Source organism: Mus musculus, chromosome 12 (genome assembly GCF_000001635.26).
Source record: "Mus musculus strain C57BL/6J chromosome 12, GRCm38.p6 C57BL/6J".
NCBI classification, from domain to species: Eukaryota; Metazoa; Chordata; class Mammalia; order Rodentia; family Muridae; genus Mus; species Mus musculus.
In genome coordinates, this window is record NC_000078.6 from 44,759,254 (window position 1) to 44,785,531 (window position 26,278).

At 42.3% G+C, this 26,278-nt stretch overlaps 1 pseudogene; it reads right to left on the reverse strand.

The window, feature by feature from the left end:
- Nucleotides 1–8,015: 8,015 nt before the first annotated feature.
- On the reverse strand, nucleotides 8,016–11,787 carry Gm51975 (annotated as a pseudogene).
- Between the last annotated feature and the right edge of the window lie 14,491 nt (nucleotides 11,788–26,278).

A 26,278-nucleotide genomic window follows, 5' to 3' on the forward strand; every position in this document is an offset into this window, starting at 1 on the left:
AGCTTTTAATTTCGTGACACTCCATTTGTCAATTGTTTGCTTTATTAATTTCTTGGCTAATGGGATCCTGGGCAGAAAGTTCTTGTCCACATCTCTATCTTGTAGGGTACTGCCTGTGTACTACCTGTAGAGAAACCCTAGCTTTTCAGGGTTCAAATTGAGGTCTTTAATCCATTTGGAGCTCATTTATATGCAGTCTGATAGATATGAGTCTAACTTCATTCTTCTGCATGTGATTCAATTTTTCCAGCACCAATTGTTAAAGATGTTGATTATATTTCTGCTTCATTGTCAATGTCAGATGTCTGTCATTGCAAGTACTCATGTTTAGTCTTCTATTTTGTCCCATTTTTATATGTCTGGTTTTGTGTCTGTCATATTATTTTATTACTACATCTCTATAATACATCTTGTTGCCTGGAATGATAGTTCCTCTAGTATTATACTTTTGTTCCAGATTTGCTTTATCTATCAGAATCTCTTCTGGTTCCATATGATTTTTTTAGAAATTGTTTGTGAAGATTATTATAGGTATTTTATGGGAGAGTGTATGAAATCCGTTGTTACTTTTAGTAAGATGCTCATTTCCATAATGTTAATTCTACCAATCTATGGTCAGGAGACATTTTTCCAATTTTTAGTCTTTCTCTCTTCAAATATTTAAAGTTCTTATTGGAGAAGTCTTTCTCCTACATGGATAGGTTTATTTCAAAGTATTTATTGTCTTTGATGATATTCTAAATGGGAGTGTATCTATGATCACCTTCTCAGGGAGTTTTTTGGGGAGGGGTATATTATTTTTTTATTTTATATCTGTGGGTGTTTTGCCTGTACAATAAGTGTGTACACTTGTCCATGCCTGGTACCTATGGAGGTCTGAAGAGGGTGATGGATTTCCTGAAGCTGGAGTTACAAACAGTTGTTAGACATGGTGTGGATGCTGGGGGCTGGGTCTGGGTTCTTTGGAAAAGCAGCCAGTGTTCTTAACTGCTGATCCATTTCTGATTTGTATGTGGCCTGTTCCAAGTTTCCACAACTTGATTCACTTATATGATTCATTTATATGATTCACTTATAAACTTAAAGCACACCATGGACCAACAAAGCAAGTGAATCAAGTGAACAAATTCAACTTGGAAGCCATTACTAGCATCTTTGCTAAGCAGCGTTTCATAGTTAGCACTTTAAAGAACGATCCTGGGCTTCTTGTGTTAGTTTCAGTTTATTTTTGTTCTTCTACTACAATACATCTGCCAACCTGGAAGATATTCTGACACAGCATCGTCCCATAAATATCACTCAGCAATATGAACATCAAGGTTTGCAAACTGATCACTCTAGATACATTCTGCCTCCCCCTCCACCTGCTTTGCCTCTTCCTGCTCTTCATCCTGCTCATCCATTTTGTATAGAAAAATAAATAATGTAGTTTATATCAAACATTTCTTTGTTAAGTTGGATAAAATACTTGAAATCACTATCTGTTAACAGCAGAACTCAGTTATTTCCTGTTCTCTCTTGCCTTCCTACTCTTTCTATTTTCTTTAATTAATTAATTTTTTTAAAATTCACTTTACACTTTGGTCAATACCCTTCTCCCGGTCACCCCCTCCCACAATTCTTCACCTATCCTCCCCCTTCTCTTCTGAGCGGGTGCCCCTGTGTATCTCCTCACCCTAGGATATTTTTTTTCATAAGGTGATTTCTATAAATTGATTATGCATCAAGCCCCTTTGCTGAAATTGGTGACTGTTTCTGGTGAAATTTTGGAATCTCTTATGTATATCCTCATGCTATTTGTAAATAAAGATAATTTGACTTTTTCTTTTTCTATTTTTATCTTTATAATTTCCTTCTCTTGACTTATTTCTCCTGCTAGTACTTTGAGCACTATAGTGAAAAGAAATGGGAATAGTGGACAGGTCTATTTCATTCCTGATTTTAATAATATTTCTCTGAATTTTCTCTATTATATATATATTTCCTTTCCTATCTTGAGGCTCATTTTTCTCCAGTTTTAGCCTCTCTGGGACTTTTATCATGATAGCATATTAGATTTTGTCAAAGGCTTTTTTGCCTGTGTTGAGATGATCATGCAACTTTGTCTTTAAGTCCATTTGTATGATTTATTATATTTATTAACTTGTTGCACCATCCTTGCATTTCTGACATAAAGCCTACTTGATTGTGGTACATGATATTCTTAATATGCAGCTGGATTTAGATTGCTAGCATTTTATTGGGGAGTTTAGTATCATGATCATCAAGGAAGCCAAGCTGCAGGTTTGAGTTTTTGTTTTTATATGTTTACCTAGTGTATTGGCTGGTTTTGTGTGTCAACTTGACACACAGTGGAGTTATCACAGAAAAAGGAGCCTCCCTTGAGGAAATGCCTCCATGAGATTTAGTTGTAAGGCATTTTTCTCAATTAGTGATCAAGGGAGGAGGGCCCAGCCCATTGTGGGTGGTGCCATCCCTATGTTGGTGGTCCTGGATTCAATAAGTAAGCAAGCTGAGCAGGCCAGGAGAAGCAAGCCAGTAAACAGCACCCTCCATGGCCTCTGCATCAGTTCCTGCCACTAAGTTCTTGCCCTGTGTGAGTTCCTGTCCTGACTATTTCTCTTGGTGATAAACAACAACATGGAAGTGTAAGCTGAATAAACCCTTTCCTCCCCAACTTGCTTCTTGGTCACGAAGTTTTGTGCAGAAATACATACCCTGACTAAGACAAATTGGTACACACAAACTGGAGTATTCTTGAGACAACCTGACCATGCTTGGGGAGGACTGTGAAAGGGCTTTGGAACTTTGTCATAGAAGAGTCATTGGGTGTTAAGAGTTCTGTAGAATGTTCTGTAGGAGCTTGGAAGATAATGTTGAGAACAGTGAAAATGATGGAGGCCTGGCTTGTAAAATTTCAGAGGGAAGATTAAAGTCTCTTATTGTTGGTATTTTGATTGTGAAGATTCTGTGGTTTTGGAGTGCTGGGGCTGAAGAATCAGCTGTGATTAACAAGATACCAGAACTCCTAAAGTAAACCTTTGCATTACTGGGACAATTGATGTTAGTTACCTGGATCTAAAAAATTAGCAGTGATTAAGAAGAGACCAGCATCACTGAGGTGAAATCTTGTGTTTCCTGAGATCACAGAGGAGCTGTGTGGCAGAGTCAGCCACAGTTGTACTTCCTGTTGCCAGCCAGACCTGGAAATGTACATGAGTCACCCAGGTGGTACTGGTTTTGAAACATGAAGGGGCAGCAGCTGATGCTTGGCACTGTGAGAGGCTATGGAAGGCCATCGGTGAAGGTGCAGCCTCAGTGGCAGTTAAAGGCCCAGGACTGAAGGGGTCATGCAGAGAAGTTGAGGCTTAGCACCATGAAAAGAGCCTATGAGAGGTGGCTATTTGTGAAACTACAGTCCAGTTGCAGCAGAAGATAGCAGTGTTTTGGAGATGCCAGTACCATGAGATGTCCACCAAGAACAGCAGCAGCAGTGGAGCACAGGCAACTGGAACCTAGAAGTCAAGCTGTGTGCTACAAAGAACAGAGCTGGAAAAGTGATCCAAGCCCGTGGAGGCACTCAGAAGATCCTAGATATTGGATGGTAAGAGTTTGATTTTGCTTTTGATTGTTACTGTGCCCTGATATTTTTCATTCTTGATTTAAAAGAGTATTTTAGTGGGGCCTACAGTTAAGACACATTGAATTGTAAAAAGACTTAGAATTTTAAAAGATATTGGATATTTTAAAAGGGATTAAATTTTTAATATGTAAAGATTGTGGGGCTTTTAAAGTTATTTATATCTTGGGGATGAATAAGAGAGGGTCAAGCCTTAATAGTAATGTTTTTGTGTGTCAAGTTGACAAGGAGTCATTTGTACTGGCTGGTTTTGTGTGTGAACTTGACACAAGCTGGAGTTATCACAGAGAAAGAGTCTTCCTTGAGAAAATGCCTCCATGAGATCCAGTTGTAAGGCATTTTCTCAATTAGTGATCAAGGGTGGGAGGGCCCAGCCCATTGTGGGTGGTACCATTCCTGTGCTTACAGTCCTGGATTCTATAAGAAAGCAAGCTGAGCAAGCCAGGGAAAGCAAGCCAATAAGTAGCACCCCTCCATGGCCTCTGCATCAGCTCCTGACTCCAAGTTCCTGCCGTGTGTGAGTTCCTGTTCTGACTACTACCTTCGGTGATGACCAGCAATGTGGAAGTGTAAGCTGAATAAACATATTCCTCCCCAACTTGCTTCTTGGTCATGATGTTTTGTGCAGGAATAGAAACCCTGACTAAGACACCCAGTTAGAGTCATTCTTTATACAATTAGTTTGGGAATGCTCCTTCTTGTGGGAACTAGGATCTAGAAAAGGGGGAGGAAGTCAGAGTCACAAACCCAGGAAACAGACTCCAGAGACCAACATTGAGGTACAGATCTAATTTATTGTGCAGTTGCAAGTCTTTTATACAGCCTTTGGACCAAAGTGGGATCCACAGGAGCTCTGGAGAAGCCAACCATCCCACTGGCACTATGGGGAGGTAGGTGCCAGGCAGCCAGTACCTGAGGAGACTACCACAAAGATTGGGGAAACAGCCATGGCCCTGTTCTGGCACAATTGTGAGGTTCCATTAATTTGTCATTTTGTGTCTATTTTGTATCACACAGTATGCCAGCAGACATGGATACTCATATTATTAGAGAGGTATGGAAGCCATCCATCAGGCTCTACTCTGGGGCCTCACCACCTACATCACCTACTTTCGTATCTTTTAAAGAGGAGCTGTGTCATCATAGTATCTTTGCTCAAACTTTAGGACCACACATCGTGCCAAAACCCTGCCCATTGTCACATCAACTATGGTGGAAACTTGTCACTGTACAAACTGCATTAGGCAGGGGCAAAGAGCATGATGTAGCACAGAGCAAGCACAGGGGTCAACAATGGTAACAACCAAGAAAGGAGAGTGCATTGTAACTAGGACATTGGTTCCGATCATTAGTATTAGCAAGCAATTTTGTGTGCAGGTTTTTTAGGACATTTACATTCAACCATATTTGACTCAATATAAAAGCAACATTCTTCCCCTAGCACAGCTCAAGTTCCCCCACATTCAGCTGTTATGCGATGTAGAGATCTCCTATGTTGCAACACCATTCCTGCCAGAGTTCATCTGGTGCTAGAGTGACTCCAGGCTTTCCATTGTTGACGACATGGCCTGGTAGAGTTTTTCCTGAGCTCTCCAGCCAGGTGATGGATCTGAAGGAGGTCCCCCCTCAGGTCAAATAAAACAGGGGAATGTCATATAACTCTGAGCAGATACCATTTGCAGCTAGATGGAGAGTTACGGAGGCACAAATGAAGCACTAGGAGTCATTGTGGGTAGCAACAGACACAAAATCAGCCACATATTGGATGTACTGGTTCCAGGAGACCATTGCCGGGATCTGTTTATACATCTGTTTTTCCTGAGGAAAAAATCTTATAGTTTAACTGCTCTAGATGGTTAGTCAGGACCAAAGACCTGGAAGTATTGGTGGTACCCACAGGGTTGACCATTGGTCTTAGACATTTTCCTGGTGATTCCTACTTGCCATTGTTCATCCCAGGAGTAAAGGACCCTAAGTAGACATTTTTCTTCTTTTGTGGTAAAAGTGGATTTTGAGTCAAAATTATATTCAGTCATGCAATACTGGTAGCAACACTCTCCCCAATATTATTCTTAAGCCTTCATCTTTAGCATAGATAGCAGTGCTGTCAACTGAGTTTGCATTTGGTTTGTTCTTATCTGACTAAATTTTTAGTTGTATCATAAAATTATTTGTTAGTCTGAGTTTTTAAAAAACTTGTTATTCATTCATGAATTTCACATCATGTACTCTAACCCCACTCATTTCTTCATCACTTCATAGTCACCTTCCATTTTTGTACGCTCCTCTGCAAAAGAAAACAAAAAACTAAAACAAAGCAAAATGTAAAAGACATCTCACCATAGAAGCTGTAGTGTGTCACAGAGTGTCCCACAGTATACCTTTTTATCCATACATCTTCACTTGCAAATGCTCATTACAATGAGCCCTTGATCTGGTTCAGGGCCTCTGGCTTCTGCTACATCAGGAATATTTGGATTCTCACCGGGACTCCTCTTAGCAATCCTATTGTTGCCTTATGTCATGAACTACAGCTTTGGGTCTCTAGGACCTGACCTTTCACATGCTCCAGAAGTTCATAGATGATGATGTTAGGGCGGGCCAACGCAAAGCCTTGTCTGGTCTTGAGAGGTAGCTGAGTTGGTCAGCCTGCCAGCTCTTCTACACCCACACCAGTAGGGCAAGCCTTCCAGCACTGCCCCAGCTAACTCACCCATTGCTTTATATGGGAAGTGGCATGCACTCGGGACCGGCTTACACGTACCTATGCTACCAGAGGTAGCTCTACTGTGTTATACAAGAAAGGTGCTGGGACCCTATCTCCTGAGTGTTAATAACGCGTTCTCACGCCCGGCCAGGAAGAACACAGCAAACCAGAATCTTCTGCGGCAAAACTTTATTGCTTACATCTTCAGGAGCAAGAGTGTAAGAAGCAAGAGAGCGAGAAAACGAAACCCCGTCCCTATTAAGGAGAATTATCCTTCGCCTCGGACGTGTCACTCCCTGATTGGCTGCAGCCCATCGGCCGAGTTGACGTCACGGGGAAGGCAGAGCACATGGAGTGGAGAACCACCCTCGGCACATGCGCAGATTATTTGTTTACCACTTAGAACACAGCTGTCAGCGCCATCTTGTAACGGCGAATGTGGGCGCGGCTCCCAACATCTCCCCCTTTCCTTTTAATAAGAGCAAATAGGCCACCCATATTAATGAGAGTGGAGATAGAGGTCAAATCCCCAGTGTGTAGGTAAAGGAGCCATGTACAGGATTAGCTCTTAGGCTCACAGGCTTTTACCCAGAGCAACCCTGACCTGCTCCCGTGTCGTTTTGCCTGGAGAGAAGGACACTTGGACACTCAACCTTCTTGAAAGATGACATGTCTCCCTAGAATAGGCTCATATATGCCGCAGAGCCTTTCTACTGCAGTGCTTAGCCGTGCAACTCTCTCGGGCTGCTGAAGCACACTCACTCTATCCCGTGCAATGAGACTAGCCTCGTGAGATGTAAGAGCTGAGTGGTCAGCGACCTATTGCCTAAGCATAGATAACCATATATCAGGGGGAGCACCATGTTCTAGAGCTGCAAGCGCCTGGGCAATAACCACCTTGTCTCTCCTAGTTTAGGCCTTAAGCTTACAGACCAACCAAAGAAGCAACACTAATCCACAGCAAAGTGTATCTCCAAATAATATCAATCCCACCCATTCTTTAAAGAAGGAAAATGCTGAGGAGATCCAATTGGGTAATCCTTTGGTCAGGGACAGGTCCAAGCGCGTGGAGTTGACCTGAAGTCTCAATTCCCGAAGGGATCTGTTCAAATTCAGCCGTCCAATTCTGTAACATATACTGAGAAAGACTTTTTGACAAATTAGCTGCCCTAGTAAATTTCTCATACTGAATGGAAGTAACACACAATCCCGGAAACTTTTGTTCACATCTCAGCTGAGCTATTTGCCATAATACATCTAGTTGTTTCTGGACAAGATCTATGAGTTGATTAACCAGCATGAGACCTCTCTGTATCTAGACATTAGTTGAGGCCTGTTTATCTATGACTGTAGTCACCGAGGCTGACAAAGTGTTAATGGTGTCAGTCATCTGGACCTGTCCAGACAGAGCCAAGGCTGTCTGAATCAAGGCCAAACCCAGTTCCTAGTTAGTGGTAAAAAAGCAAGGGAATACTTGAGCATTATACATCACCGTCATTAGGAGTGGAAACGCTGCTCTCTCTTTGTTATTGACGCCCTGGACATCACCAAGACGAGGGACATCAGTATTCCCTTGGTCAGTCTGGATTTTTCGGGTGAGTCTTTCTGGTATCCAAAATGGGTTGTCTTCATTCTGTGGGAAAACACAGACAGCTCCCCTGGATCTTATCAAGATAGGATCCGGGCCATACCATTTATTATCAAGGACATTTTTCCATTTAACCATCTCATTGGGCCTATCTGGCTCTGAACAATGACGTTCAGCCGCAGTATGGCCATGAGCATCAATATTTAAAAAATTGAGTGTAAAGAGTGCCAAAGACACAGACACTCTTGGTGCTCGGGGTACAGTCTCCTCAATTCCCCTCTTCTGTTTTATAAGATAGGCTTTGAGGGTGCGATGCGCACGCTCAACAATACCCTGTCCTTGAGGGTTGTATGGAAGTCCAGTCAGGTGGGTCACGTCCATCTGACGGCAGAACTGTTGGAATTTTTGAGACGTATAAGCTGGTCCATTATCAGTCTTAAGGAGTCTGGGTTTCCCCCAAGCACTCCATGCCTCAAGACAATGTTGAATCACATGTGAGGCTTTTTCTCCGGTTAACGGAGAGGCAAACATGATGCCAGAACATGTGTCAATGGACACATGGAGATATTGAAGTTTTCCAAAGGAAGAAACATGTGTAACATCCATTTGCCAGACCTGTAGAGGTCGAATACCACGTGGGTTAATTCCCACATGAGGAACTGGCAAGAACTCACAGCAGCTTTGACATTGAGTAACAATGTCACGGGCTTCTTTTCTTGTCAAGGAGAAACGACTGCGTAATGTTTCAGCCGTCACATGAAAATTGTTATGAAAATTTCTTGCAGCCTCTACCGGGGATGATAGGGCAGCAGCCACCACTTTAGTGGCCTTATCTGCCAAATCGTTTCCCAGAGCCATGGGGCCAGGTAGGCCTGAATGGGCTCTAACATGAGTAATATAAACAGATCTTCTAGATAACAAAACTAATTGTATCTGCTGAAAAATATTGGCAACTCTACTGGAAGGCTTAATCACTCCAGCCACTTCTAAAAGATTTACTGCATTAACCACATAACAGGAATCTGACACAATATTAAGGGGTTCTAAAAAGGTTTTTAAAACTTCTAAAACCACTAAACATTCTACCACTTGAGGTGAATTTTCATTATATTGTTTGGATACCACTTTACCATTAGCCACATAGGCACCTATGCCAGTTTTTGATCCATCAGTATATACCACAATCCCATTTTTAAGTGGGTTTCTTACTGTTTCTCAACAGCTTTTGAAAATCATTTAAGGTATGGAGGTGATCTCTTCTTATCTCTACCTTTTGGGGCACAATCTTATCTGGGGACACCACAGAGCCCAAAAATTGTCCTGTATCAGAAATTTGGACCTTTTCTGTGGCTATCTGTAAACCCCACTGACTTAAAGTTTTAAGTAGAAAAGGATATGCCTTTTGTAGCATGGTAAGGTCTTTATGGCACAGGAGGATGTCATCTATGTAAAGGAGCAAAATTAAAGAGGGGAATTGTTCCCTCACTGGCAAAAGAGCTTCTTGCACATAAAGTTGGCACATTGTAGGACTATTGGACATTCCCTGTGGTAAGACCTTCCATTGATACCTCTTATCAGGTTCCATGTGATTAATAGAGGGGATGGTAAAGGCAAATCTGGGCCTATCCCTTGGACACAAAGGTATAGAAAAGAAACAATCTTTAATATCTATAATAATTAAATTCCAGCCACGTGGTAAGGCGGAAAGTACAGGGAGACCCCTCTGTACTGGGCCAAATAAGTTCATTTGCTCATTAATGGCTCTGAGGTCATGGAGCAGTCTCCACTTTCCTGACTTTTTCTTAATTACAAAAATTGGAGTATTCCAAGGTGAGGTAGATGGCTCAATATGGCCTAGTTTTAATTGTTCCTCTACCAGTTGAATCACAGCTTCCAGTTTTTCAGAGGATAGGGGCCATTGAGGAACCCACACTGGATTCCCCGTTTTCCATGGTATGGGCCGTGCTGCCTCAATGGCCGCTATGGAAAACCCAGACCCTGTCTGTCTTGGTTTCCATTAGGTAAGATAGGCTCTATCCTTCCCTGTTCTTGATGTCCTAACCCTTTTCCTTCTTTATAACCCATCTTTGCCATGATATTTTTTGCTTTAGTTGAATACCCTCCCGATGGGGCGTTTTCATTGGACAAAATAAGGCCCAAATGCTGCATAATATCCCTTCCCCAGAGGTTAACCGGGAGTGGGAGCACATAAGGTATGAATTTCCCTTGCTGTCCTTCAGAGGATTCCCACGTCAAGGCAACGGAGCTTATAGTGGGACATGATTGATATCCTAGGCCCTGTAATGAATGAGATGACTCTGTGGTGGGCCATGCTTTGGGCCACCAATGTGTAGAGATTATACTTTTATCTGCTCCGGTATCAAGGATGCCTTCAAACTCTTTTCCATTAATCTTAAGGCGGAGCTTAGGTCTATCATTTAAAGATACAACCAAATAGGCAGAATCATTTCCTGAGGAGCCCATTTTCTTTATCTCAGGTCCTGCAGATTTCTCCCTGGTATTATCAGGGAGGAGCAGCAGCTGAGCTATCCTATCTCCTTTACTAATAGAAAAAACGCCCTTAGGGCTTGAGCACAGGACCTGTATTTCAGGGGAATGTTGACAATCCATAACTCCAGGGTGGACTACTAAGCCCTGCAAGGTGAGTGAACCCCGGCCGAGAATAAGGCCCATGGTTCCCGGGGGCAAGGATGGTATAGGCTCCACTGGCACCGGCTGAATACTCATTTGAGGCATTAATAGGAAGTCGGAGGCGGCATGCAGGTCCACCCTTGTGGGTCTTCCTGGGTCGCCTCTCTGACTGCTTCCTGGGTCCTGACAAACCGGTTCCCATATCTTTGAGGGCCCTGGGACCGAGGGCCCGATGACCCGTTTTTTTGGCACATCAGTTGATTGACTATCAGGTGGGGGAAGGATTCTGCCCTTTATATCCCTCACAGAGCGACACTGGTCAGCTCTATGATAACCCTTGCCACACTTAGAGCAAAGAGTGAGAGTCCCCCCCTGTTTATCTGGAGCTCTGCAATCTTTCTTAAAATGCCCAGGCTTTCCGCAATTAAAACATGTCCTCTGATCATTTCTGCTCATGGAGCGGTTCTGAGATTGGAGGATGGCGGCCGCTAAGCCTGCATTGGTGAGAGGTCCCCCAAGCTCTCGACAGACCCTGAGCCAGTCTTGTAAGCCTTTGTTCTTTCTTGGGGCTATGGCCGCTCGGCACTCCTTTGTGGCTTGCTCATAGATTAGCTGTTCTACCAGAGGCGCGGCTTGCTCTGAATCTCCAAAAATACGCTCTGCTGCCTCTGTCATTCTGGCCACAAAATCTGAGAAGGACTCCTGAGGTCCCTGGACAACTTTTGTTAATTGACCAGTGGTTTCACCTGCTCGGGAGAGCGCCTTCCAGGCCCTAATAGCCGTGGAGGAAACTTGGGCATAAGCTCCCCAATGGTAGTTTGTTTGATCAGCAGAATAAGCTCCCTGACCCGTTAACAAGTCAAAAGTCCAATCTCTCTGCTCTGGAGTCAAAGCAGCTGCGTTTGCTCGGGCCTGCGCTTGTGCAGTTTCATGCCAAAGAGCTCTCCATTCCATATATTTGCCCATACTAGGGAGAGCAGCTTTTACAACCGTTTGCCAGTCGGCAGGAGTTAGTGCCATGCCGGCAAGCCTGTCTAACTGCACCAAGGTAAAATTAGCATTGGTTCCATATTTACGGACCGACTCGGCAAGCTCTTTAATCTGTAAGTATTCTACCGGAGCGTGGACACGCCCACCCTCGGCTCCTTCAAAGACTGGAAATGCCTGTTGTATTTTCCTTTGTTCCTCTCTGGGAATGAATGAGTCTGCGCACTGCCTCTCTGCGCATTGTCTCTCTGCGCAGGGCTGACGCACTACGCAGGGCGGGGACTCCGCATAGGGCGGACCTTGAAGCCGACTGCCCTGAGGCCAATCAGCAAACTGGCCTTCGACAGCCGCTTTTGGCTTCCTTAACTGATTAGCTAGCACTTTACCTGGCTGGTACCCTTTTTTCTCATAATGAGCTGCTTCTTCCTCCCAGTCTGTTTCTTCAGAGGAGAATTCATCATCTGATTCAGAGCTACCAAGAGCTGGCTCCCCGAGCCCATCCAGCGATGAGCACAGGCTCCTTTTCCTAGAGACCTCCGCTAATTGATCTTTCTTCTTTTCCCTTTTTCCTCTTTTTCTTCTAATCTCTCTCCAGGTATTCCTACCTAACCTTAACTTTTCCTCGGGTTCAAGACCCTTGGAAAGGCCTGTATACTTATTTTGTGTACCATATTTCCTCTTTGTTCCTACTCTCTCTCCCCACTTTACTTCTGATAGCTTGTCCTGAATTTCCTCTAGAATTTTCAGCCCTATCTTAATCACTTGATAACATGTGAAAAGGAACAAAAGGGCTCCTAACACCAGAAAAAATTCAAGGCCAAATATACCTTGTAAAGCCATTTCCCACTTTACTTCTGATAGACTGTCTTGAATTTCGTTAGAAAGTTCAAGACCAGACTTACCTTGTGAAGCTGTACTCACTGGTACTCCCGTTCCCCAGCTGAAAAGTTCTGAATTCATGCAGTTGAATCCTTCTCAACAGTCTGTGTTGTGGGAACACTTCATAACCGTGACCCGCAGTTCTGGTTCTGGAATGAGGGATCTTCCTTGTGCCGGTGATGGTAAACTCTCGTCCCGAGTTTTTTCTCGTCCCGGAATTCGGCACCAATTGTTAATAGCGTTCTCACGCCCGGCCAGGAAGAACACAGCAAACCAGAATCTTCTGCGGCAAAACTTTATTGCTTACATCTTCAGGAGCAAGAGTGTAAGAAGCAAGAGAGCGAGAAAACGAAACCCCGTCCCTATTAAGGAGAATTATCCTTCGCCTCGGACGTGTCACTCCCTGATTGGCTGCAGCCCATCGGCCGAGTTGACGTCACGGGGAAGGCAGAGCACATGGAGTGGAGAACCACCCTCGGCACATGCGCAGATTATTTGTTTACCACTTAGAACACAGCTGTCAGCGCCATCTTGTAACGGCGAATGTGGGCGCGGCTCCCAACACCTGAGTGCTACAGGGACAGTTCTCTTGGTCTTATGATCCTGGGCCCTACTCTACCGCTTACTGCAGGTGGTGAGGGTTGAGGCTGGGGGCAGTACCTTCCTGGTGCCCATGCCACCGCATGACAGATGCATAGTTGGGCCAGCTCTTCAAGCCTCATGCCCTTGTGGCTAGCTCATCTGAGTTCCCACTACCAAGGACAGCTCTACTATGCTGCCCAGGAGAGAAACTCTCCAGAGTGCCATAGCCAGTGATGTGCAGGGTCAGTTCTGCACATCCCTTGGACATCAATGTGCTCTCAGGTGGCAGACCAGACCGGGAATGTCTGAATGGTCTTTAGAGATGACATACATCATGGACATCGACAGTGACCCCTGCTTCTCTATGGCAATGGACCCAGACGTGACCCTCAGTGGCAGCACAGGCTGGGACTTCACCTTAACCTCAGGTGGCAGGATAGGTTACTTACAGCTAGTCCTCCCATCCTCCAGTTCCACCTCTCTTCATGATGCTCAGATTGTTCTGCTTTTCTTATTTTATCATCTGTCCACCACATACTTGCACAACATAGTGGCTCTGGTTGTGGGTAGGCCATGAGGCAGGTGGGCCTCTGGACCATTTGCTAGTGGGTTAGCCTTTTTCTTCTGATTTTTTTTTTCATGTAGGCAATTGATGGCTATAGGCTTCCTTTGGGGGAATATTTTAATGTGTTTAAGATTTTTTTTTTAAATTTTCGCGAAGTTACAAGAATATTTTCATTTATTTCTTGAATTTTCTTTGAGTCATTCATCCCTTAGTAATAAATTGTTTAATTACCATCTGCATATGTACTTACTAGAGTTTTGTTTGATTTTAAGTTTATTGCATAGTGGTTTGAATTGGATATGCAGAATTATTCAATCTTTCTGTATTTGTAAAGAGTTGCTTTGTGCCCCAGTATACGATATACTTTAGAGAAGCTCCCATATACTGCTGAATAGAATATGTGTTCTTTAATGTTTATTTGAAATACTTGATAGATATCTATTATGTCCATTTAATGTCAGATGCCATCTAATTCTGAAAGTCCTATTTATTTCTTGTCCAGTTGACCTATCTATTAGAGAAAGTGGCATGTTGAAATTACCTATGATTGTTGAGTTTGTGTTAATTTGTGTCTTTCATTCCATTAGAATGCTTTTTATGAAACTAGGTGCAACAGAGCTTGGTGCATAAATGCCTAGTATTATAATATTATCTTGCTCCAATGATCCCTTTATTACTATAAAGTTTTCTTTGTGTCTTCAGATTAGTTTTGGTTGGAAGCCTTCAGATATAAGGATGGTGACACTTCTGTCCTTTCACTTTAAGATAGTGTCTAGCTTTATAGGAATGATAAACTTCTTTGTAGACAGCAGATATATTTCTTTTTCTTAATCCATTCAGCTAGTGGTCAGATGCTGGCTGCATTAAGTGTTGAGTTGAATTCATTAATATTTGGAATTATAATTGAAAACTGTATGTAGATTATAGTTGTACTGGCTAGTTTTGTGTCAACTTGACACAGCTGGAGTTATCACAGAGAAAGGAGCTTCAGTTGAGGAAATGCCTCCATGAGATCCAACTGTAAGGCATTTTCTCAAATAGTGATCAAGGGGGAAAGGCCCCTTGTGGGTGGGACCATCTCTGGGCTGGTAGTCTTGGGTTTTATAAGAGAGCAGGCTGAGCAAGCCAGGTGAAGGAAGCCAGTAAAGAACATCCCTCCGTGGCCTCTGCATCAGCTCCTGCTTTCTGACCTGCTTGAGTTCCAGTCCTGCATCCTTTGGTGATCAACAGCAGTATGGAAATGTAAGCCGAATAAACCCTTTCCTCCCCAACTTGCTTCTTGGTCATGATGTTTGTGCAGGAATAGAAACCCTGACTAAGACAAATTGGTACCAGCAGAGTGGGGTATTCCTGTGACAACCTGACCATGTTTTGGGGAGGACTGTGGAAGGACTTTGGAACTTTGGGCTTGAAGATCCATCCGTTGTTAAAAGCTCTGTCAGATGTTGTGTAGGAGCTTGGAAGATAATGTTGAGAACACTGCAGAAGATGGAGGTCTGGTTTGTGAAATTTCAGAGGGAAAAGTAAAGACTCTTTTCAGGGCCATTGCTGTTTTGATTGTGAAGATTCTGTAGTTCTGGTTAGCTGGGGCTGAAGAATCAGCTGTGATTAACAAGATACCAGAACTACCAAAGCAAAAACTTTGCATTACTGGGACTATTGATGCTGGTTAGCTGGAGCTAAGAAATTAGCGGTGATTAAGAAGAGACCAGCATCATTGAGGTGACATCTTCTGGGAAGTGTTTTCTGAAAGCACAAAGAGGCTGTGTTCCAGAGATGGCCAAGGTTGTACTCCTGCTGCAGCAGGACTTGGTAATATGTAAGGGTCACCCAGGTGGTACTGGTTTTGAAGGCATGAAGGGGTCACGCAAAGCAGCTGAGGCTCGGCACTGTGAGAGGCCATGGAAGGCCATTGGTGAAGATGCAGCCTCAGTTGCAATTGAAGGCCCAGGACTGAAGGGGTCATGCAGTGTTTTGGAGATGCCAGTACCATGAGATGACCACCAAGAGCAGCAGCAGCAGTGGAGTACAGGCATCTGGAGCCTAGAGGATGACGCGTGTGCTACAAAGGGCCTGGCTGGAGAAGTGACCCAAGCCCTTGGAGGAGCCCAGAAGATCGTGAGTTGGATCCCAGACATTGGACGGTTGGAGATTGACTTTTGCTTTTGATTGTGACTGTGCCCTGATATTTTCCCTCTTGAAGGAAGAAACTGTTTTAGTGGAGCCCACAGTTAAAGAGACTTTTAATTGTAAAAAGACTTTGAATTTTAAGAGATTGAAATTTTAAGAATATGTAAAGACTGTGGGACTTTTAAAGTTATTTAGATCTTGGGGATGAATAAGATTGTAAGGGTTGAGGCTTACTAGTGATGTTTTTGTGTGTCAAGTTGACAAGGGGTCAATTGTACTGGCTAGTTTTGTGTCAACTTGACACAGCTGGAGTTATCACAGAGAAAGGAGCTTCAGTTGAGGAAATGCCTCCATGAGATCCAACTGTAAGGCATTTTCTCAAATAGTGATCAAGGGGGAAAGGCCCCTTGTGGGTGGGACCATCTCTGGGCTGGTAGTCTTGGGTTTTATAAGAGAGCAGGCTGAGCAAGCCAGGTGAAGGAAGCCAGTAAAGAACATCCCTCCGTGGCCTCTGCATCAGCTCCTGCTTTCTGACCTGCTTGAGTTCCAGTCCTGCATCCTTTGGTGATCAACAGCAGTATGGAAATGTAAGCCGAATAAACCCTTTCCTCCCCAACTTGCTTCTTGGTCATGATGTTTGTGCAGGAATAGAAACCCTGACTAAGACAATAGTCTTACTGGTTGTTTTCTTAGTCGTCCTTCATATTTTCTTAAGTATAGCTTGCTTTGCTTTGTTTCTAGAATCTCTTGGCTGTGCTTATCTTCTCTTCAGTTCAAGGTATTGTTTCTAGTTTTCTATTAATAGTTTTTGATGTATCATTTTTAAGGCTTTTTGCCTCATAGGATGTTTTCTTTTTTCCTTCAACTATAGGAAGGAGTTTTGAGGGTTGCAGTAGTCTAGGTTGTAGTAGTCTTATGACTTGAAGTGCATCATTCCTGGCTCTTCTGACTTTCAAAGTCTCTCTGGAGAAATCAGCTCTTACTCTGATGTGCCTTACTTTCCACGTGACTTGGGTTTTTTCTTTTGAATCTCTCAAGAATTGTTTTGTTTTGCATATTTAGTGTTTTTACTATGATGGGCCATGGGCAGTCTCACCTCTGTTCTTATCTAAGTTATACATCTGTGGGTTTTTTATGTCCTTATGAGTATATCTTCCCTAGTGTTGGTAACATTTTTTTGGTCTTTTTTTAATGTGTATATTTTTTATTAGATATTTTCTTTATATACATTTTAAATGCTATCACAATAGTTCCCTATACCCTTCCCCCCCCCTGCCCTGCTCCCCTACCCACCCACTCCTGCTTCTTGGCCCTGGCATTCCCCTGTACTGGGGCATATAAAGTTTGCAATACCAAGGGGCCTCTATTCCCAGTAATGGCCGACTAGGCCATCTTCTGCTACATATGCAGCTAGAGATACGAGCTCTGGGGGTACTGGTTAGTTCATATTGTTGTTCCACCTATAGGGTTGCAGAACCCTTCAGCTCATTGGCTGCTTTTTTGGTCTTCTTAAATATCTGGTCTATGAGAATGACCTGAGACTCTTCTCCCTTGTGTATGCCTGTAATTTGATATTTGGCTTTTTGGTGCTGTCCCTCATTTCCTGCATGTTCCTTCCCCATGTTTTTTTTTTTTAATTACTTTATTATTTGCTTATTTGGTCTAGATCCTGTACTTTATCTTCTAGTATTAACATTCTATCATTTGCTTGACTCACTCTACCTGTAAGACTTTCTCCTGAATTTTTAAATTGGAATATTGAGTTTTCCAATCCACCAGGGTTGAAGAAGGGGAAAGAAAAATTGTGAGACCCAAAATACTAAGAAGTCAGTTCTAGAACAGTTTCTACTAGAAGTGGCTGTTTAAACAAGATGGAAACAATAGCAATATCAATGTACATGATAATATGGAAGGGGAAAATGTTCAGGGATTCTTGTTTTAACATCCCTAGACAAAGAACTATAAGCTACTCTTGACAGTTGTGAAAAGGAAATGAGCCTCCTTCTTGGTTGTCCAATGTAAAGTGGTCAAGCTTGGAACCATATAGACACAAACCACAAAAATGAACTCAGAAGTTTTCATTTATATAACAAATATAATTTTAAAAAGAGACTATCAACTTGAAGGAGAATTGGTGAGGGGGTCTAGATGGGAGAAAGAACGGGGAGAATGTTGTGATTCTATTTCAGTTAAAACATTTTAAAATTCTGTCTTCACTTAGCTTGTGTTCTTTTTTTAATGTTTCTATTTCTTCATTAGATTCAGTTTTTAAATCCTTATCCTTCTTCATTTCATTCAACTGTGTTGTGGTGGTTTGAGTATGTTTGGCCCGTAGGGAGTGGTACTGTTAAGAGGTGTCGCCTTGTTGCAGGAAGTGTGTCACTGTGGGGGTGAGTTTTGGAGGTTTCCTCCTATGCTCAGGCTCTATCCATTGTAGAAGAGAGCTTCCTTCTAGCTGCCTGATGATTCCAGTCTTCTCCTGGTTGCCTTTAGAACACAATGTAGAACTCTCAGATCTTTCTCCAGTGACATGTCTGCCTGGATGCTGTCCTGTTTTCCACTTTGATGATAATGGACTAAACTTATGAACCTGTTAGCCAGCTCCAATTAAATGCTGTCCTTCATAAAGAGTTGCCTTGGTCATGGTGTCCCTTCCCAGCAATGGAGACTCTAACTGAGAATTCTGTTTCCCTGGCTGTCCTGGAACTCCAGGTTCTCCTCAAACTAACAGAGGCCCACTTGTCTCTGTCTCCAGAGTGCTGGGATTACAGGCATGCATCAGCATGTCCAACTTCCTAAATGAATATTTTTAATGTAGAATTTGCCATCTGCTCTTAAAATCAGTACATTGAGAATCTTAATTATGGAGACAATTTCTGAAAATGATCTTAGAATACCCCACTAGTAACAAGCACATAGAGGATGAATTAAAAATTAGACCATAACTCTATCTCCCAATCTTCAGAAATGGTTTTTCTAGCATTCTCACAAAGAGCTTGTATGACTAATAGGCTAAAAATAAATGTAACTTTGATGTATTATGCAGCATGTAGCCTTACTAGAACAGAGACAAATGAAGAACATAGATGCTCTATTCAGAAACATCAGAATACTTAATGATGAAGTACAACTAAGGGGTGCATGTGTGTGTGTGTGTGTGTGTGTGTGTGTGTGTGTGTGTGTGTGTAGTGTTTCCAGAGAAATCTTTTTAGATGGTCCTCATGTGCAGATGTATTAGCATTGATATATCTTATAAGCTATATAATTACAAATTCATTTTTTTAAAAACCTGGAATATCTGCAAACATTTCTCTAAACATGTGTCTCATTTTTTAACTATTAACTTTAATAGGAAATTGTGGTTGTTAATTTTATGTATTTTTTTATCAAGTTAATAAAAGGTGACTCTGGGTGCCTTTGAGGGCTCTTCCTGAAAGAGATTTACATTTGAATGAATGTACTAGATGAAGGTGAGCTTGGTGTAAGAGGACAGCAGCCAATCAGTTAAGGGTGAGAAGGAGCAAAATAGCCAAGAAAGGATGAATTTGTTTTCTGCTGGAGCTGGTATCTACCCTCTTTCATGATCTTGGACATTGCTACTTCTACTTCTTACACCAGGACTTCCACTCCATCTGCTCCTCTGTTTCTTAATTCTTTGACTAATTATGTACTAGAATTATATAACTAGCTTTCCTAGGTCTTCAAGTTTCAGTTTTCCTAACCATCTAAGTCAATTACTCAGAATAAATATTTTTATACTTATAAAGAGACATGAACTACTTTGTTGTAATTCTACTTTTCTAAAGAACTCTGAGATGTGAAACAAAATTATGTGTAGATATATCCCTGTGTTTATGTGTATATGCACATACATGTAGCTATATGTACAGTAAAGCATCACTCTTATGCCATGATGTCCCATTTGTTCAGAGCTACACCACCTACTCCACTACCATTAGGCTCTTACATGTCCATCTAGAATATCCTTCTTTTCATATCTAAGCAAAACCAATATACATTCTTATTTCCTTACAGTTTTACCCAGTGATGGCATATTATACATGTTGTTGATATCAGTATCATACACACCTGTGTGATTAGTTCCATTTCTCTGAAAAGTCTTAACTAATATTTATAATTTACTCTTTATGGTATCTTCTGGTTCTCTTTGCAAGCATTGTTTTGGAAAATTGGGTTTTGGTTTAATAAGTGAAACTATATGTATTTCCCCTTTTATCAAATTTTGGTATAAAGATTACATTTAAATCACAAAGATAATTTAAATATTTTCTTTTTTGTTTGTTTTTGTTTTGTTTTGATGGTCTTGAATAATTGCAATAGCACTTATGACTGAGCAGAATTCTGTTGTGAAGGTATTTATTAGGACTGCTGCTATTTGGAGCATGTATTTCTGTGGGGGGTATTTTATTACAGAATAATCTATCTCACTCTATTTCAAAAATTTATCCATACAAAGTAGTCTACCTGACATTTAATTGTCTCTTTTTGAGCAGATAGAGCCGCTTGTCATCTTTAGTTTTGTCCTTTTTGCAGTTGAGACATTGAAGTTCCTCCTTGTTTTGCACTTCTTTTTTTACTTCTTCTAGAGTAGCTTCCTTATTTATTGCTTTTGAAGAGCATTAGTGGATTAATGCATTATTATCATAAGTGGAAATAAAAGGAAGAATCGGACATTTATCTTGCCCTTCTTCTCTGAACCAGCAGCATCCTTCAGCTAAGCTAAGTGCTTGCTGAAGGGAAATTTTTCTTTATGAGAATTTTCTAGCTAACAAATGGGAAAGAGCTGATGGGGTTAGAAGATCACCTCTGTAGCCAGCAAACAATACATCTGGGCAGTGAAAGTTGACAGTGCTAACACTACACAAAAGGGATGTATTGGTGTTATATATTTCTGTGGTCTTGGCAAAATAGTGAATTTTTATCTGACCAAACCTATTAGGGTAACTCCAACTTACAGTAAACACAGAGTGGAGGGAAGATAAACATTCCTTTTTCCCAATAGGAAGCTTGGGCTTGTTTGAGCATTGTTCTCTCAAAAACTGTACATTGCTTGTGGTAGAACAGACTGGTAATTAGTGAACTTCATCTGGGTTCAGAATATCACAAATATACTGTCCTGCTTGGAAGCCATGGATGTGGGATTCCTTGAATGTGATTTTTTTCCCTTCTAATTCTTGCCTACAAGTTGTTATAAGACACATTACTTCTTTTTGAGGACATAGAATTTCAAGGTCAATAATGTCTCTCATTCCTACCTTGTGATCTCATTTTCTTGAGCCTCGAGTTGCCTTTTAAGGGGTAAGAAGAGAGTGGACAGCTGTTAGAATTCCCATTGAAGAGAAATATGGTACTCTGACATTGAACGAGTCTTATTCCAGTTTTTCTAAGTGATTTTCAGTAGCCTTTGTAGCTGAGTGAGTCTGTGTGACCAGTTGAGATAGAGGAACAGGAAGAAATGCTAAGAGGCAGAACAAACCTCTTAGCATTCCAGACTCAACTGGAAAAGCAAAAGAAAGAAACCATCCTCAGGACAAATGGGGTTTCTCAAAATACAGATAGAGAAGAGTTTGGGCAATAAAAGAGACTTAAAATACATACGAAATAGGATAATACATGGTATATGTTTGGGGTTTGAATCAAATATCTCTTGAAACATTTAAAAATCAAGAAAATTAAATGCTAAGGGTTTATCTATCTTGTTGATTTTCTCAAAGAACCAACTCCTCCTTTGTTGGGAGCCGCCCCCACATTCGCCGTTACAAGATGGCGCTGACATCCTGTGTTCTAAGTGGTAAACAAATAATCTGCGCATGTGCCAAGGGTATCTTATGACTACTTGTGCTCTGCCTTCCCCGTGACGTCAACTCGGCCGATGGGCTGCAGCCAATCAGGGAGTGACACGTCCGAGGCGAAGGAGAATGCTCCTTAAGAGGGACGGGGTTTCGTTTTCTCTCTCTCTTGCTTCTTGCTCTCTTGCTTCTTGCTCTCTTGCTTCTTGCTCTCTTGCTTCCTGCACCCTGGCTCCTGAAGATGTAAGAAATAAAGCTTTGCCGCAGAAGATTCTGGTCTGTGGTGTTCTTCCTGGCCGGTCGTGAGAACGCGTCTAATAACAATTGGTGCCGAATTCCGGGACGAGAAAAAACTCGGGACTGGCGCAAGGAAGATCCCTCATTCCAGAACCAGAACTGCGGGTCACGGTAATAAAGGTTCCCATAAAACAGACTGTTGAGAAGGATTCAACTACATGAATTCAGAACTTTTCAGCTGGGGAACGGTGGATACCAGTAAGTATAGCTTTACGAGGTACGCCTGGCCTTGAACTTTCTAACGAAATTCAAGACAGTCTATCAGAAGTAAAGTGGGGAATAGCTTTACAAGGTACGCCTGGCCTTGAACTTTCTAACGAAATTCAGGACAGTCTATCAGAAGTAAAGTGGAAAATGGCTTTACGAGGTATGCTTGGCCTTAAACTTTCTCTAGTGTTAGAAGCCCTTTTGTTCCTTTTCACATGTTATCAAGTGATTAAGGCAGGGCTAAAAATTCTAGATGAAATTCAGGACAATCTATCAGAAGTAAAGCGGGGAGAGAGAGTAGGAGCAAAGAGAAAATATGGTTCACAAAATAAGTATACAGGCCTTTCCAAGGGTCTTGAACCTGAGGAAAAGTTTAGGTCAGGTAAGAATACCTGGGGAGAGATTAGAAGGAAGGAGAAGGAAAAAGAAAAGAAAAAAGATCAATCAGCGGAGGCTTCTAAGAGAAGGAGCCTATACTCATCACTAGATGAGCTCAAGGAGCCAGTTTTTAGTAGTTCTGAATCAAATGAAAAGGCTATTAGGGCCTGGAAGGCGCTCTCCCGAGCAGGTGAAGCCACTGGACAATAATGACAGAGGCAGGCTCTTGCAGCCTACAAGGTCTTATTGTCTACCCTGGAGTTGTAGATCAGAATTGTAAAGGGGAACTTCAGGTTCTCTGTTCTTGTCCTCAAGTTGTCTTTTCTATATCACAAAGGGACAGAATAGCTCAACTAATAATAATTTTGCCAAGCCTACATGGCTGTTTTTTCTTCTTCTGGTATTCCTTGAGCTGCCAGAGGGATTGGTTCTACTGAAAGTGATTCTGATTACTTAATAATGCCTTTAGATTGTTGTCAAATTTTATCTACTCACGTAGGGGTAAACCCTCGTGGCGTCAGGCCATTACAGGTCTGACAGATGGATGTCACGCATATTTCCTCCTTTGAGAGAAATCAATATTTACATGTTTAGATAAGAAGAGATCACCTCCATACCTTAAATGATTTTCAAAAGCTGTTGGGAGATATTAATTGGCTCAGACCTTTTTTAAAGATTCCTTCCGCTGAGTTAAGGCCTTTGTTTAGTATTTTAGAAGGAGATCCTCATATCTCCTCCCCTAGGACTCTTACTCTAGCTGCTAACCAGGCCTTACAAAAGGTGGAAAAAGCCTTACAGAATGCACAATTACAACGTATTGAGGATTCGCAGCCTTTCAGTTTGTGTGTCTTTAAGACAGCACAATTGCCAACTGCAGTTTTGTGGCAGAATGGGCCATTGTTGTGGATCCATCCAAACGTATCCCCAGCTAAAATAATAGATTGGTATCCTGATGCAATTGCACAGCTTGCCCTTAAAGGCCTAAAAGCAGCAATCACCCACTTTGGGCAAAGTCCATATCTTTTAATTGTACCTTATACCGCTGCACAGGTTCAAACCTTGGCAGCCGCATCTAATGATTGGGCAGTTTTAGTTACCTCCTTTTCAGGAAAAATAGATAACCATTATCCAAAACATCCAATCTTACAGTTTGCCCAAAATCAATCTGTTGTGTTTCCACAAATAACAGTAAGAAACCCACTTAAAAATGGGATTGTGGTATATACTGATGGATCAAAAACTGGCATAGGTGCCTATGTGGCTAATGGTAAAGTGGTATCCAAACAATATAATGAAAATTCACCTCAAGTGGTAGAATGTTTAGTGGTCTTAGAAGTTTTAAAAACCTTTTTAGAACCCCTTAATATTGTGTCAGATTCCTGTTATGTGGTAAATGCAGTAAATCTTTTAGAAGTGGCTGGAGTGATTAAGCCTTCCAGTAGAGTTGCCAATATTTTTCAGCAGATACAATTAGTTTTGTTATCTAGAAGATCTCCTGTTTATATTACTCATGTTAGAGCCCATTCAGGCCTACCTGGCCCCATGGCTCTGGGAAATGATTTGGCAGATAAGGCCACTAAAGTGGTGGCTGCTGCCCTATCATCCCCGGTAGAGGCTGCAAGAAATTTTCATAACAATTTTCATGTGACGGCTGAAACATTACGCAGTCGTTTCTCCTTGACAAGAAAAGAAGCCCGTGACATTGTTACTCAATGTCAAAGCTGCTGTGAGTTCTTGCCAGTTCCTCATGTGGGAATTAACCCACGCGGTATTCGACCTCTACAGGTCTGGCAAATGGATGTTACACATGTTTCTTCCTTTGGAAAACTTCAATATCTCCATGTGTCCATTGACACATGTTCTGGCATCATGTTTGCTTCTCCGTTAACCGGAGAAAAAGCCTCACATGTGATTCAACATTGTCTTGAGGCATGGAGTGCTTGGGGGAAACCCAGACTCCTTAAGACTGATAATGGACCAGCTTATACGTCTCAAAAATTCCAACAGTTCTGCCGTCAGATGGACGTAACCCACCTGACTGGACTTCCATACAACCCTCAAGGACAGGGTATTGTTGAGCGTGCGCATCGCACCCTCAAAGCCTATCTTATAAAACAGAAGAGGGGAACTTTTGAGGAGACTGTACCCCGAGCACCAAGAGTGTCGGTGTCTTTGGCACTCTTTACACTCAATTTTTTAAATATTGATGTTCATGGCCATACTGCGGCTGAACGTCATTGTTCAGAGCCAGATAGGCCCAATGAGATGGTTAAATGGAAAAATGTCCTTGATAATAAATGGTATGGCCCGGATCCTATCTTGATAAGATCCAGGGGAGCTATCTGTGTTTTCCCACAGGATGAAGACAACCCATTTTGGTTACCAGAAAGACTCACCCGAAAAATCCAGACTGACCAAGGGAATACTAATGTCCCTCGTCTTGGTGATGTCCAGGGCGTCAATAATAAAGAGAGAGCAGCGTTGGGGGATAATGTCGACATTTCCACTCCCAATGACGGTGATGTATAATGCTCAAGTATTCTCCTGCTTTTTTACCACTAACTAGGAACTGGGTTTGGCCTTAATTCAGACAGCCTTGGCTCTGTCTGGACAGGTCCAGACGACTGACACCATTAACACTTTGTCAGCCTCAGTGACTACAGTCATAGATAAACAGGCCTCAGCTAATGTCAAGATACAGAGAGGTCTCATGCTGGTTAATCAACTCATAGATCTTGTCCAGATACAACTAGATGTATTATGACAAATAACTCAGCAGGGTTGTGAACAAAAGTTTCCGGAATTGTGTGTTATTTCCATTCAGTATGTTAAATTTACTAGGACAGCTAATTTGTCAAAAAGTCTTTTTCAGTATATGTTACAGAATTGGATGGCTGAATTTGAACAGATCCTTCGGGAATTGAGACTTCAGGTCAACTCCACGCGCTTGGACCTGTCCCTGACCAAAGGATTACCCAATTGGATCTCCTCAGCATTTTCCTTCTTTAAAAAAATGGGTGGGATTAATATTATTTGGAGATACACTTTGCTGTGGATTAGTGTTGCTTCTTTGATTGGTCTGTAAGCTTAAGGCCCAAACTAGGAGAGACAAGGTGGTTATTGCCCAGGCGCTTGCAGCTCTAGAACATAGTGCTCCCCCTGATATATGGTTATCTATGCTTAGGCAATAGGTCGCTGGCCACTCAGCTCTTATATCCCATGAGGCTAGACTCATTGCACGGGATAGAGTGAGTGTGCTTCAGCAGCCCGAGAGAGTTGCAAGGCTAAGCACTGCAATGGAAAGGCTCTGCGGCATATATGAGCCTATTCTAGGGAGACATGTCATCTTTCATGAAGGTTCAGTGTCCTAGTTCCCTTCCCCCAGGCAAAACGACACGGGAGCAGGTCAGGGTTGCTCTGGGTAAAAGCCTGTAAGCCTAAGAGCTAATCCTGTACATGGCTCCTTTACCTACACACTGGGGATTTGACCTCTATCTCCACTCTCATTAATATGGGTGGCCTATTTGCTCTTATTAAAAGAAAAAGGGGGAGATGTTGGGAGCCGCCCCCACATTCGCCGTTACAAGATGGCGCTGACATCCTGTGTTCTAAGTGGTAAACAAATAATCTGCGCATGTGCCAAGGGTATCTTATGACTACTTGTGCTCTGCCTTCCCCGTGACGTCAACTCGGCCGATGGGCTGCAGCCAATCAGGGAGTGACACGTCCGAGGCGAAGGAGAATGCTCCTTAAGAGGGACGGGGTTTCGTTTTCTCTCTCTCTTGCTTCTTGCTCTCTTGCTTCTTGCTCTCTTGCTTCTTGCTCTCTTGCTTCCTGCACCCTGGCTCCTGAAGAT